This window comes from Schistocerca piceifrons, chromosome 1 (genome assembly GCF_021461385.2).
Source record: "Schistocerca piceifrons isolate TAMUIC-IGC-003096 chromosome 1, iqSchPice1.1, whole genome shotgun sequence".
NCBI classification, from domain to species: domain Eukaryota; kingdom Metazoa; phylum Arthropoda; class Insecta; order Orthoptera; family Acrididae; genus Schistocerca; species Schistocerca piceifrons.
This window is the reverse complement of record NC_060138.1, coordinates 1,168,854,215-1,168,864,693: the sequence shown is the minus strand read 5'-3', so window position 1 is coordinate 1,168,864,693 and position 10,479 is coordinate 1,168,854,215. Positions and strand designations below refer to the sequence as shown.

Below are 10,479 nucleotides of genomic sequence, written 5' to 3'. Positions count from 1 at the left end.
CAGATTGAAGAGTAGGGGCGAAAGGCTACATCCCTGTCTTACACCCTTCTTAATACGAGCACTTCGTTCTTAGTCGTCCACTCTTATTAATCTCTCTTGGTCCTTGTATATGTTGTATATTACCCGTCTTTCCCTATTGCTTACCCCTGTTTTTCTTAGAATTTCGAACATCTTGCACCACTTTATATTGTCGAACGCTTTTTCCAGGTCGACAAAGTCTATGAACATGTCTTGATTTTTCTTTAGTTTTGCTTCTACTATCAACCGAAAAAGTCAGAATTGCCTCTCTGGTGCCCATACATTTCCTAAAGCCAAACCGATCGTCATCTAACACATCCTCAAATTTATTTTCCATTCTTCTGTATATTATTCTTGTAAGTAACTTTGAAACATGAGCTGTTAAGGTGACTGTGTGATAATTCTCGCACTTGTCAGTTCTTGCAATCTCCGGAATTGTGTGGATGATATTTTTTCAAAAGTCAGACGGCATATCGCCAGACTCATACATTCTACACACCAGCGTGAATAGTCGTTTTGTTGCCACTCTCCCCATTTATTTTAGAAATTCTGATGGAATGTTATCTGTCTCTTCTGCCTTATTTGATTTTAAGTCCTCCAAAGCTCATTTAAATTCTGATTCTAGTACTGGATCCCCTATCTCTTCTAAATCAACTCCTGTTTCTTCTTCTATCACATCAGACAAATCTCTCTCCTTATAGAGGCCATCAACGTACAATTCCCACCTATCCGCTCTCTCCTCAGCAATTAATAGTGGAATTCCAGGTGCACTCTTCTCTTAATCTTGCTTTTGATTTCACCGAAGGCCAAAATTCCCATTAATGTACGAGTACAAAATAAATGCCCAGTCTTTGGAAGCGGTAACATCCGTCAAGTGTCTGGGTGTGACTATTCGAAATGATTACAAATGGAATGATCAGATTGCACAAGTAACGGGTAAGGCGGACTCTAGATTGCGGTTTATTGGCAGAATCCTGAAGCGATGCAGTCCTTCAACACAGGAAGTAGCTTACAATACGTTAGTTCGTCCAGTCTTAGAGTATTGTTCTTATGCATGGGACTCTTACCAGTTGGGTCTGATTCAAGAAATTGAGAAGGTCCAAAGAAGAGAGGCAAGTTTCGTGACTGGTACATTTAGCCATAGCGAGAGCGTCACAAATCTCATAGAAAGTTTGAAGTGGGACACACTTGCAGACAGAAAGCGCGCTAAACGGAAGGGGCTGCTCACTAAATTCCGAAATCCGATCTTCACAGAGGATGTAGAGCTTGTATTAATAGCACCAACTTTCAAATCGCGCAATGATCACCATTCAAAGATAAGGGAAATTAGAGCTCGTTACTGAGGCACTCAGACAGTTCTTTTTCCCCCGCGCGATCCGCGAGTGGAACAGAGGGGGGTGAAATATGACTTTGGCGCTAATTGTGCCCTCTGCCACACACCGCTTGGTGGCTAGCGTGGTATATATGTAGATGAAGATCTTTTAGATTTGCCAACCTTTTTTCGTTGCCTCTGCACCAGGGTTGATATCTGTTTTGTGTACCATGTTGGACAAGTTCCATCTCTTGTTAATTTATTTAGTATACAACTCTCCATTGGCTGTAGATACTATTTCCTTGAATTTAAGCCACCTTTCGTCTACGCTTATATGTTTAGTTCGGAAGGAATGGACAGTGTCGCTTAGGATGGTGTCAAATAAACTTTGATTTTCTTTTCTAAACAGATATATGTTGAGTTTATTTTTGGTGGATTTGGATGTTATTGTATTCAGTCTCGCTACAACGACTTTCTGGTCATTAAGCCCTGTATTTGTCATGATGCCCTTCTTGCTCAGCATTATTTGCTGCTAAAAGATCAAATATGTTTCCGCAACCATTTACACTTCGAGTGGGCTCGTGAACTAATAGTTCAAAATAATTTTCAGAGAGAGCAATTAGTACGATTTCGGACGATGTTTTCCGCCTACTAACGATTTTGAACACGTATTTTGGTTAACATGCGGAGGGTAGATTGAAGCCACAACCATGTGTAATTGTACGAGTAGGGTGCCTATTTGAAATGACACTCAAATCTTCGTCAAGCTGTTGAGCAACTGTAAAAACATGAGCCCCGAGAGTTCGGTAAAAGGAACCAATCATTAATTTATTCTAGTTGTCAAGTATAGCCTCAACCCATACCAACTGACAGAATCTACATACCTCAGTTTCGCTACAGGACAGGCTACTTCTAAAAGCGACAAATACGTCGTCACCTCTATACTTTCTGAACACTGTTGGGTTCTTTGCAAAATTTAGAGTGAACTTGTATCTGTCTTTAGCCAACTTTCAATACCTATGATTTCTGTTGGCACCTGGAGCCCTGGTTCTTTCCCAAGGCAGCTATAACAATTTGCTACTGTAATACGTATGGTTCCTAGTTACACACTTACCTGTTTCTGACCAGCATCCTTTGATACTGAAGCCTCTTTTGTTCTATCCCCGTACCCTCTAACGTAAAAAACCGCCTAGTCTACTCCACACAGTTCCCGCTAATCCCGTTACCAGTGTAGCCGCCTCTTGCATGTAGTGGACACCCAACTATTAAACTGAATCCAAAAGCTCACTACCCTATCGCAGAAGTCGAGGAATCTGCAGCCAACAAGGTCACAGAACCGTCTGAGCCTCTGATTCGCACCCTCCATATGGCTCTGTACCAAAGGCCCGCTGTCGGTCCTGTCGACAATGCTACATATGGTGAGCTTTGCCTTGATACTGCAAGCAAGACTAGCAGTCTTTACCAATTCAAAGAGCCGCCCGAAACTAGAGAGAATCTTTTTCAGTCCAAAGTGACAGCCACAACTTGCAGTTAGCTGCACCCCGTGCTCTACATAGCATCCATAAACATCCGTTCCACTGCTGTAATTACTCTTCCTGGTATGCAAACAAAGTGCGTTCTGGATACAACTGAAGAAGACCCTAAAGGATTTATTGGTCGCCAACACTTTCTTTACTACTGATGAATTTCTTCGCAGGAGTAGTTGTATATATTATTAACTGTATGTCATAATATGAAATACATGTGATACCAGACTATGGGCCAAGTGTTTTAGTGCTATCTCTGTGCGTTTTGCAAAGCTTTTACTTTTTATTGTTATTTGACGAAGCTAAGCTACAATAGCCTTGGAATTACGCATTTTTGTGGTAGTCAGTACGTGAAAATGTATACATTTGTACTTTTTCCACATTCTAGAGGACCACCTCCCTTGGAATTTGAGAAAGCAAGATTAGGAAATTAGTTCTTCTGTTTTTCTGATATAGTCCATATGTGTCTCCTCATCATCAAACTGTGGAACGAATGGATCTTTAAGATGTGTTCCTACTTAGCCTGGGATAAACAATAAGAGAGACGTTTTCTTGTTGAGAAAAATGCGTTTGGCACAATGACCCATACAGCACTGTCTGCTCAAAAGTATCCAGGCACCCCTATGTAAAGAGTAACAGCCCACCAGACATTACGAGAGATCGACCCACCAGTGTAAAAGGAGGCAAGGTGTATTGTGTTGTTAGTTAGCCAACTACTCCTGCTACCACAGTGACAAGATGGCTCCAGGTGGTGGCACCACAATTAACATGAACCGATCCCTACGCCACTACCAGGTCCAACTGCCGAAAATCACTGCCGTCGAGGCCACGTGAGTTGCAGTTCACACCTCTGCTGGCCTGATCACCTTCGTTGCAGCCTACCGGCCGACCAGAGGAACCCTGGAGGTGACTGACATTGACATCCCCCTGGCCAAGCCAGGTAAGCTCTTCATCAGTGGTGTTTTCAGTGTGAAGCAAGCTCACTGGCACCAGAGGGTGGCATCTCCTCTGCGCCAATCAGTGGCATGGCACAATCATTCTGGGATCACAAGACACCACCTTCCCAGAGACAGGGGTCTGCCAGATGTGCTGGATGTCACCATCCTCAAGGGAATCCCTTAGTTCATGTCAGCCACAACATGCTGTACCCTGTCGTCTGACGGTCTGCCAGTGATTGTTGATGGCTCTGTGTAGCCAACTACCAGAGCGACTACTGAGCCATTGTTGGTGGAGGAGTCCAGGCAGACCTGCTTCCGTGACTGGACAGTGCTCCCTACATCATGGGAGCTGATAAGGAATTAGTGAACTTCACCATGCAGGTGCTGGCCAGCTCGCTACCAAGAGGCTGCTCATTCAGTTGCATCACAACATCAAGGTCACAGTTAAAATGTTCAAATGTGTGTGAAATCTTATGGGACTTAACTGCTAAGGTCACCAGTCCCTAAGCTTACACACTACTTAACCCAAATTATCCTAAGGACAAACACACAGACCCATGCCCGAGGGAGGACTCGAACCTCCGCCCGGACCAGCCGCACGGTCCATGACTGCAGCGCCAAGACCGCTCGGCTAATCCCGCGCGGCAGCCACAGTTAAAGACCACCAAAAACATGAATGGGCTGACTTGGTGGATAAGTGTAATTCACAAGATGGTAGTGCTTGGCTGTGGATGAAGTGTCTCCTACGTTGCTGGCACCACAGTCCACCTCACAGATGGAACAAGACGTCATCATTGAGCCCAACGTCAAGGCCAGTGCCCTGAAGAATGAAGTTATGGTGAACTTCATGCCTGTGGCTGACCCTGTCGATCACACATACATCCATGTGGTCGAAGAGCTGCTACCTGCAGTCTTGGAAGCCATGGACCCTGGCAATGTGATAGAGCCTATGTCCGAGGATGAAGTTAAGCAACAACTATGGCAGCCCAACTGCAAGACAAGGGGAGGCAATGACAGTGTCCACAACTTTCTGTTGTGCCATCTATCACCGAAGTTCACCATACACTTTCCACCATACTCAGCAACATCCTTCGCTCCAGAAGTTACTCCTCTGCCTGAAAACATTAGGAGCTGGTAGCTATCCTGAAGACTGGTGAAGATCTTGTCCAGAATTATCGGTCGAACCGTCTGCTTCCTTCCACCCTGTCGTCTTCGAGAGCCTGTATCCACAGTGACTACTTCAGCAGGTCACCACTGAAGACCTTTTCCATATGAGCAGTTCAGGTTCTGGTGGGGCCAATTCAAGATGCACCAACAGATGAGCCTTGCAGGACAAGTGATGCAGGCCTTGGGCACCCACAAGTACCTATGGCCAGTACTCCTTGTTATCTCCAAGGCATTTGACTCCATGTGGCATGATGATCTTGTGTGCAAGCGCTTTGTGAACAGGGTGTGGACATCAAATAGGGCCCCCCTTCTCCTACCTGCCAGGTGACCTTCCATGTCTGTGTGGCCGATCCTATGGGGATCCTGCTGGGTCAGTTGCTGGGCACCTTGTTCTACTCTCTCTACATGGCTGATGTACCAAAGGTGGGATGTGTGAAGTTGGTCCTCTATGCCGATGACATGGTGATATTCACTTGGGTGAGGAATGCAATGATGATTAACCAACATCTCCAACTTGACTGCAGTGCCCCAACCGTGAAATGGAGGCAAAAATTCAATGCTGCCAGGCAGTGATTTTCATGTGAAAGAAGCTGCTTCCTGTCCCTGTTCTTGTCACCATCCTGGGACGCCCCAGCCAGTGGGCGCAGACAGAGAAGTATCTGTGTGTGACCCTCGATCAGCACCTCACACAGTTGCCACACCTCCTTGACATTAGGACCAAAGCAGTGGGCTGTCTCCATTCTCTCTTCCCACTTCTAAACTCTGAGTCACTTCTGCCTCTGCATCACAATATCATGCTCTATGCTGGTTGTATCTTTTCTGGAGTATGCAGCTGTGGAGTGTGAAAAGTTACTGCAACTCATATCACGTCACTGCTGGGGTGCCGAATTGGGCACCCAAGCCCTCTATGCACCTCCCAAGCATCTGTTGACCCTGGGATACTGCTCTTCTGTGAACAGGCATACAATCCACCTCCTCTATACCAAGGCACAACTGTCAACCAACTGGGTCATGCAGGTCCTGGGCCACCAGGTACAACACCAGTCAGCAACACACTGACCAAACATGCTGCAGGAGTAACACTCCTCTGTAGCTACCAGAATCTGATCTCACCATCATAAAACCTCAAGACAGTTCAATACATGGGACCATGCGACTCACCAAACATAAAAGAGAGCAGGAATGGCATGAAATTTCGTGCCATATGCCATCCTGGAGTGAAGGACGGGCTCTCCATTACCAGCATCAGCGTCCATTAGGGAAGCAGTAACAGCAGAGCAGTTCTGTCAGGAAAGTCTAGTGACTTTGAATGTGGACTAGTCATTAGCTTGAACCAGAGTAATAAATCTATCAGGGATATTTCTACCCTTCTAAAGCTGCCTAAGTCGCCTGTCGGTGACATGAATATAAAGTGGGTTTGGCGAATGCCTGGAGAACATTACCTACCATGTTGTGTAGTGCCAACAGTGAATCACAAAGGAGATAGTCTTATGGTATGTGAGTGGTTATCGTGTTTAGGGTCCTGTCCTCTTACTGAGTTTAAGGGTTGGGTTGTTTTGGGGGAGGAGACTAAACAGCGAGGTCATCGATGTCATCGGATTAAGGAAGGGCGGGTAAGGAATTTGGCCGTGCCCTTTGAAAGGAACCATCCTGGCATTTGCCTGTAGCGATTTAGTGAAATCACGGAAAACCTAAATCAGGATGGCCGGACGCGGGACTGAACCGTCGTCCTCCCGAATGCGAGTCCAGTGCGTTAACCACTGCGCCACCTCGCTCGGTTACTGGGCTTAAGAAAACGCTAAATATGGAAGGATATTTTGAATGCTTCATTATGACAATGCAGCATTTGTGAGGTATTGATTTGAGGACCATAACATGACTGAATGGACTAGCCTGCAGAGAGTCCCCACCGACTGAACAAATTTGAGGTGAGTTAGAGCATCGACTTAGAACATCGACTTCGTCCCGGACTCCCAATGTGCAACATGACTATCTTCTCTGCTTCCGGCTCTTGAGGGAGAGTGATCTGCCACATTCAGACACCTCTTTGAAAGTACCCTCAACAGAATTCAAGCTGTCATAAAGGCGAAGGGTAGGCACGACCCAAAATAATGTCTACTAACGACTGTCTGGATGCTTTTGATGAGGTAGTATATATCTCGTCTGTTAAGTTGGGTTAGTTCCTTTTGGTTGTACCAAGGTAAAACGTTCATTAGTGAGACGGTGGACAGGCATTCAGATTCCCGCCGTTTGACCATCGAGTAATCGGATTTTTATGGTTCCTCTACAACGTTGAAGGCAAATGCCTGGGAGGTTTCTTTGAAAAGGACATGGCTTTCGTATCCACCGCAAATTCGCGGTTGTATTCCATCTCTAATTATAGGGTGTTGAACACTAGTCTTCCTTCCCTTTTTTTCTTTCTGATTGTGCATCTTGGTGTATGTGATGAGGCTGAACAACCGAGAAGAATTTAAATTAAATATTCGGTGGAAAAAATCTAAAATGTCATATCAAGTACTTAAACTGGATTCTTTCGAAAGAAGGCGGCGGTTCTCTTGTGAAACCTAGTTGGGAAGATTTAAGGAAAGGTTATTCGAAAACGACTGGGTGACAGTACAGATGCCAGTATCTCTCGTCGGGATTATGAGAGTAAGATATGTGTGATTCCTGCGTATACAGAGGCGCATGCATATTTTCCTTGTCCCAGCGCGCGAATATCTTAATGTCTGTACCATTATACAGAGTGAATATTAATAAAACCAGCAAACTGCAAAGGACGGATTCCTGATCGGAAATCGAGGAATAAAGGTCGTACGAACGCGTGTCTCGAAATACATCGTTGCCACAGTGGATGGCGCTAACAAATGAACGTTTCTCTGACCACGCGCAGTGTGCCCCTTGTGTGTTGCAGGCTGTGAGATTGACGCAGCGTAATGTAAGCAGCAGAATGGTGAGGTATTTATATCGGGAACAAGCCGAGATGGTGCTTGTGTGTGGCCAAGCAGATGGAAACGGTGGAGAGGCAGTACGGCTATACCAAAACAAGTACCCTCACAGGCACCAACCACATTAGACAACATTTCAATCCATTTTTGGGCGTTTTTGTGATCAGGTGTTCTTTAAGACAGACGAACGTGTAGGGAGGCGGCGGACTGTGCGTACGACAGATGTGAAGGATCAAGTTCTACGGGTTATTGGACGAAACCTAGTACAAGCTCCAGGCAAGTGATCTGCCAAACATGGTGCAAACCTAAGTACGATCATGTGGATACTGCATGACAACCGCTACCATAGAGGCCACTTTGAACATCTGTTGTGACGTGGATGGGATGCAGCTGTGTACTGCGTTCTGGGACAAAACGGTTCAAATGGCTCTGAGCACTATGGGACTTAACTACTGAGGTCATCAGTCCCCTAGAACTTAGAACTACTTAAACCTAACTAACCTAAGGACATCACACACATCCATGCCCGAGTCAGGATTCGAACCTGCGACCGTAGCGGTCACGCGGTTCCAAACTGATGCGCTTAGAACCGCACGGCCACACCGGCCGGCGCGTTCTGGGACAATTTTTTGTCGTGGCATACACACCGCCCATTTCCGGACACATGTTCACAGGACTTTTCTTCCACCATTTCCAGTTAGGAATCCGTTCCTGCAGTTCGTCGGCTTTGTCCACCCTATACAGTGCCTTGCGGAGCAATATGTACGTGTAGAAGGTACTGAGATGGCCTCCTGGTTTTTCCCCCTGCCCCTCTTCCCACATTTTTCTTGGAGCAGGAAGGTATGGTATCAGATCAAGTCCTGTGAGACCCACTGAAAAACCGATTCGATAAATTTGCTGCGATATTTCCATGAAAGTCGGTACACTGGCAACAAAACATTACGTTTCTGATATGAGCAACAAAACTTTTATAAACTGCATTTTACGACTTTTGTTGGTAGTGTTAAATCTGGTCTACATTCCCCAAGCAACTACTACCCCCGACACCTTTTGCCATGCGTAAGCAACTGCCTGACTAATATTAGCTTCAGCAGACCCGATGATCAATTTGTTTTTCTTTGCTTTATTGATCCATGAGGCAACGGCCTTGCCGCAGTGGATGCACCGGTTCCCGTCAGATCACCGAAGTTAAGCGCTGTCGGGCGTGGTAGGCACTTGGATGGGTGACCATCCGGGTCGCCATGTGCTGTTGCCATTTTTCGGGGTGCACTCAGCCTCGTGATGCCAACTGAGGAGCTACTCGACCGAATAGTGGCGGCTCCAGTCAAAGAAAACCATCATAACGACTGGGAGAGCGGTGTGCTGACCACACGCCCCTCCTACCCACATCCTCAGCTGAGGATGACACGGCGGTCGGATGGTCCCGATGGGCCACTTGTGGCCTGAAGATGGAGTGCTTTTTTCATTGATCCATGATCTTTTTCATCTACATCTACATACATACTCCGCTAACCACCATACGGTGCATGGCGGAGGGTAACTCGCACCACAACTAGCATCTTCTCTCCCTGTTCCAAACAGAACGAGGGAAAAATGACTGCCTATGTGCCTCTGTGATCTTTGTGGCCTTTCCGCGAAATATAAGTTGGCGGCAGTAAAATTGTGCTGCAGTCAGCCTCAAATTCTGGTTCTCTAGATTTCCTCAGTAGCGATTCACGAAAAGAACGCCTCCTTTCCTCCAGAGACTCCCACCCGAGTTCCTGAAGCATTTCCGTAACACTCGCGTGATGATCAAACCTACCAGTAACAAATCTAGCAGCCCGCCTCTGAATTGCTTCTATGTCTTCCCTCAATCCGACCTGATAGGGATCCCAAACGCTCGAGCAGTACTCAAGAATAGGTCGTATTAGTGTTTTATAAGCAGTCTCCTTTTCAGGTGAACCTCGTCTTCCCAAAATTCTACCAATGAACCGAAGACGACTATCCGCCTTCCCCACAACTGCCATTACATGCTTGTCCCACTTCATATCGCTCTGCAATGTTACGCCCAAATATTTAATCGACGTGACTGTATCAAGCGCTACACTACTAATGGAGTATTCAAACATTACGGGATTCTTTTTCCAATTCATTTGCATTAATTTACGTTTATCTATATTTAGAGTTAGCTGCCATTCTTTACACCAATCACAAATCCTGTCCAAGTCATCTTGTATCATCCTACAGTCACTCAACGACGACACCTTCCCGTATACCACAGCATCAGCAAACAGCCGCACATTGCTATCCACCCTATCCAAAAGAACATTTATGTGGATAGTACGGGTTCCGAGGTAGATGCCGTGTTCCTTGACTTTCGCAAGGCGTTCGATACAGTTCCCCACAGTAGTTTAATGAACAAAATAAGAGCATATGGACTATCAGACCAATTGTGTGATTGGATTTAAGAGTTCCTAGATAACAAAACGCAGCATGTCATTTTCAATGGAGACAAGTCTTCCGAAGTAAAAGTGATTTCAGGTGTGCCGCAGGGGAGTGACGTAGGACCGTTGCTATTCACAGTATACATAAAT

At 45.9% G+C, this 10,479-nt stretch overlaps 1 pseudogene; it reads left to right on the top strand.

Annotated features, from left to right (window-relative positions):
* The first annotated feature begins 9,043 nt into the window (after positions 1 to 9,043).
* Positions 9,044 to 9,161, top strand: LOC124726355 (annotated as a pseudogene).
* Positions 9,162 to 10,479: the final 1,318 nt, after the last annotated feature.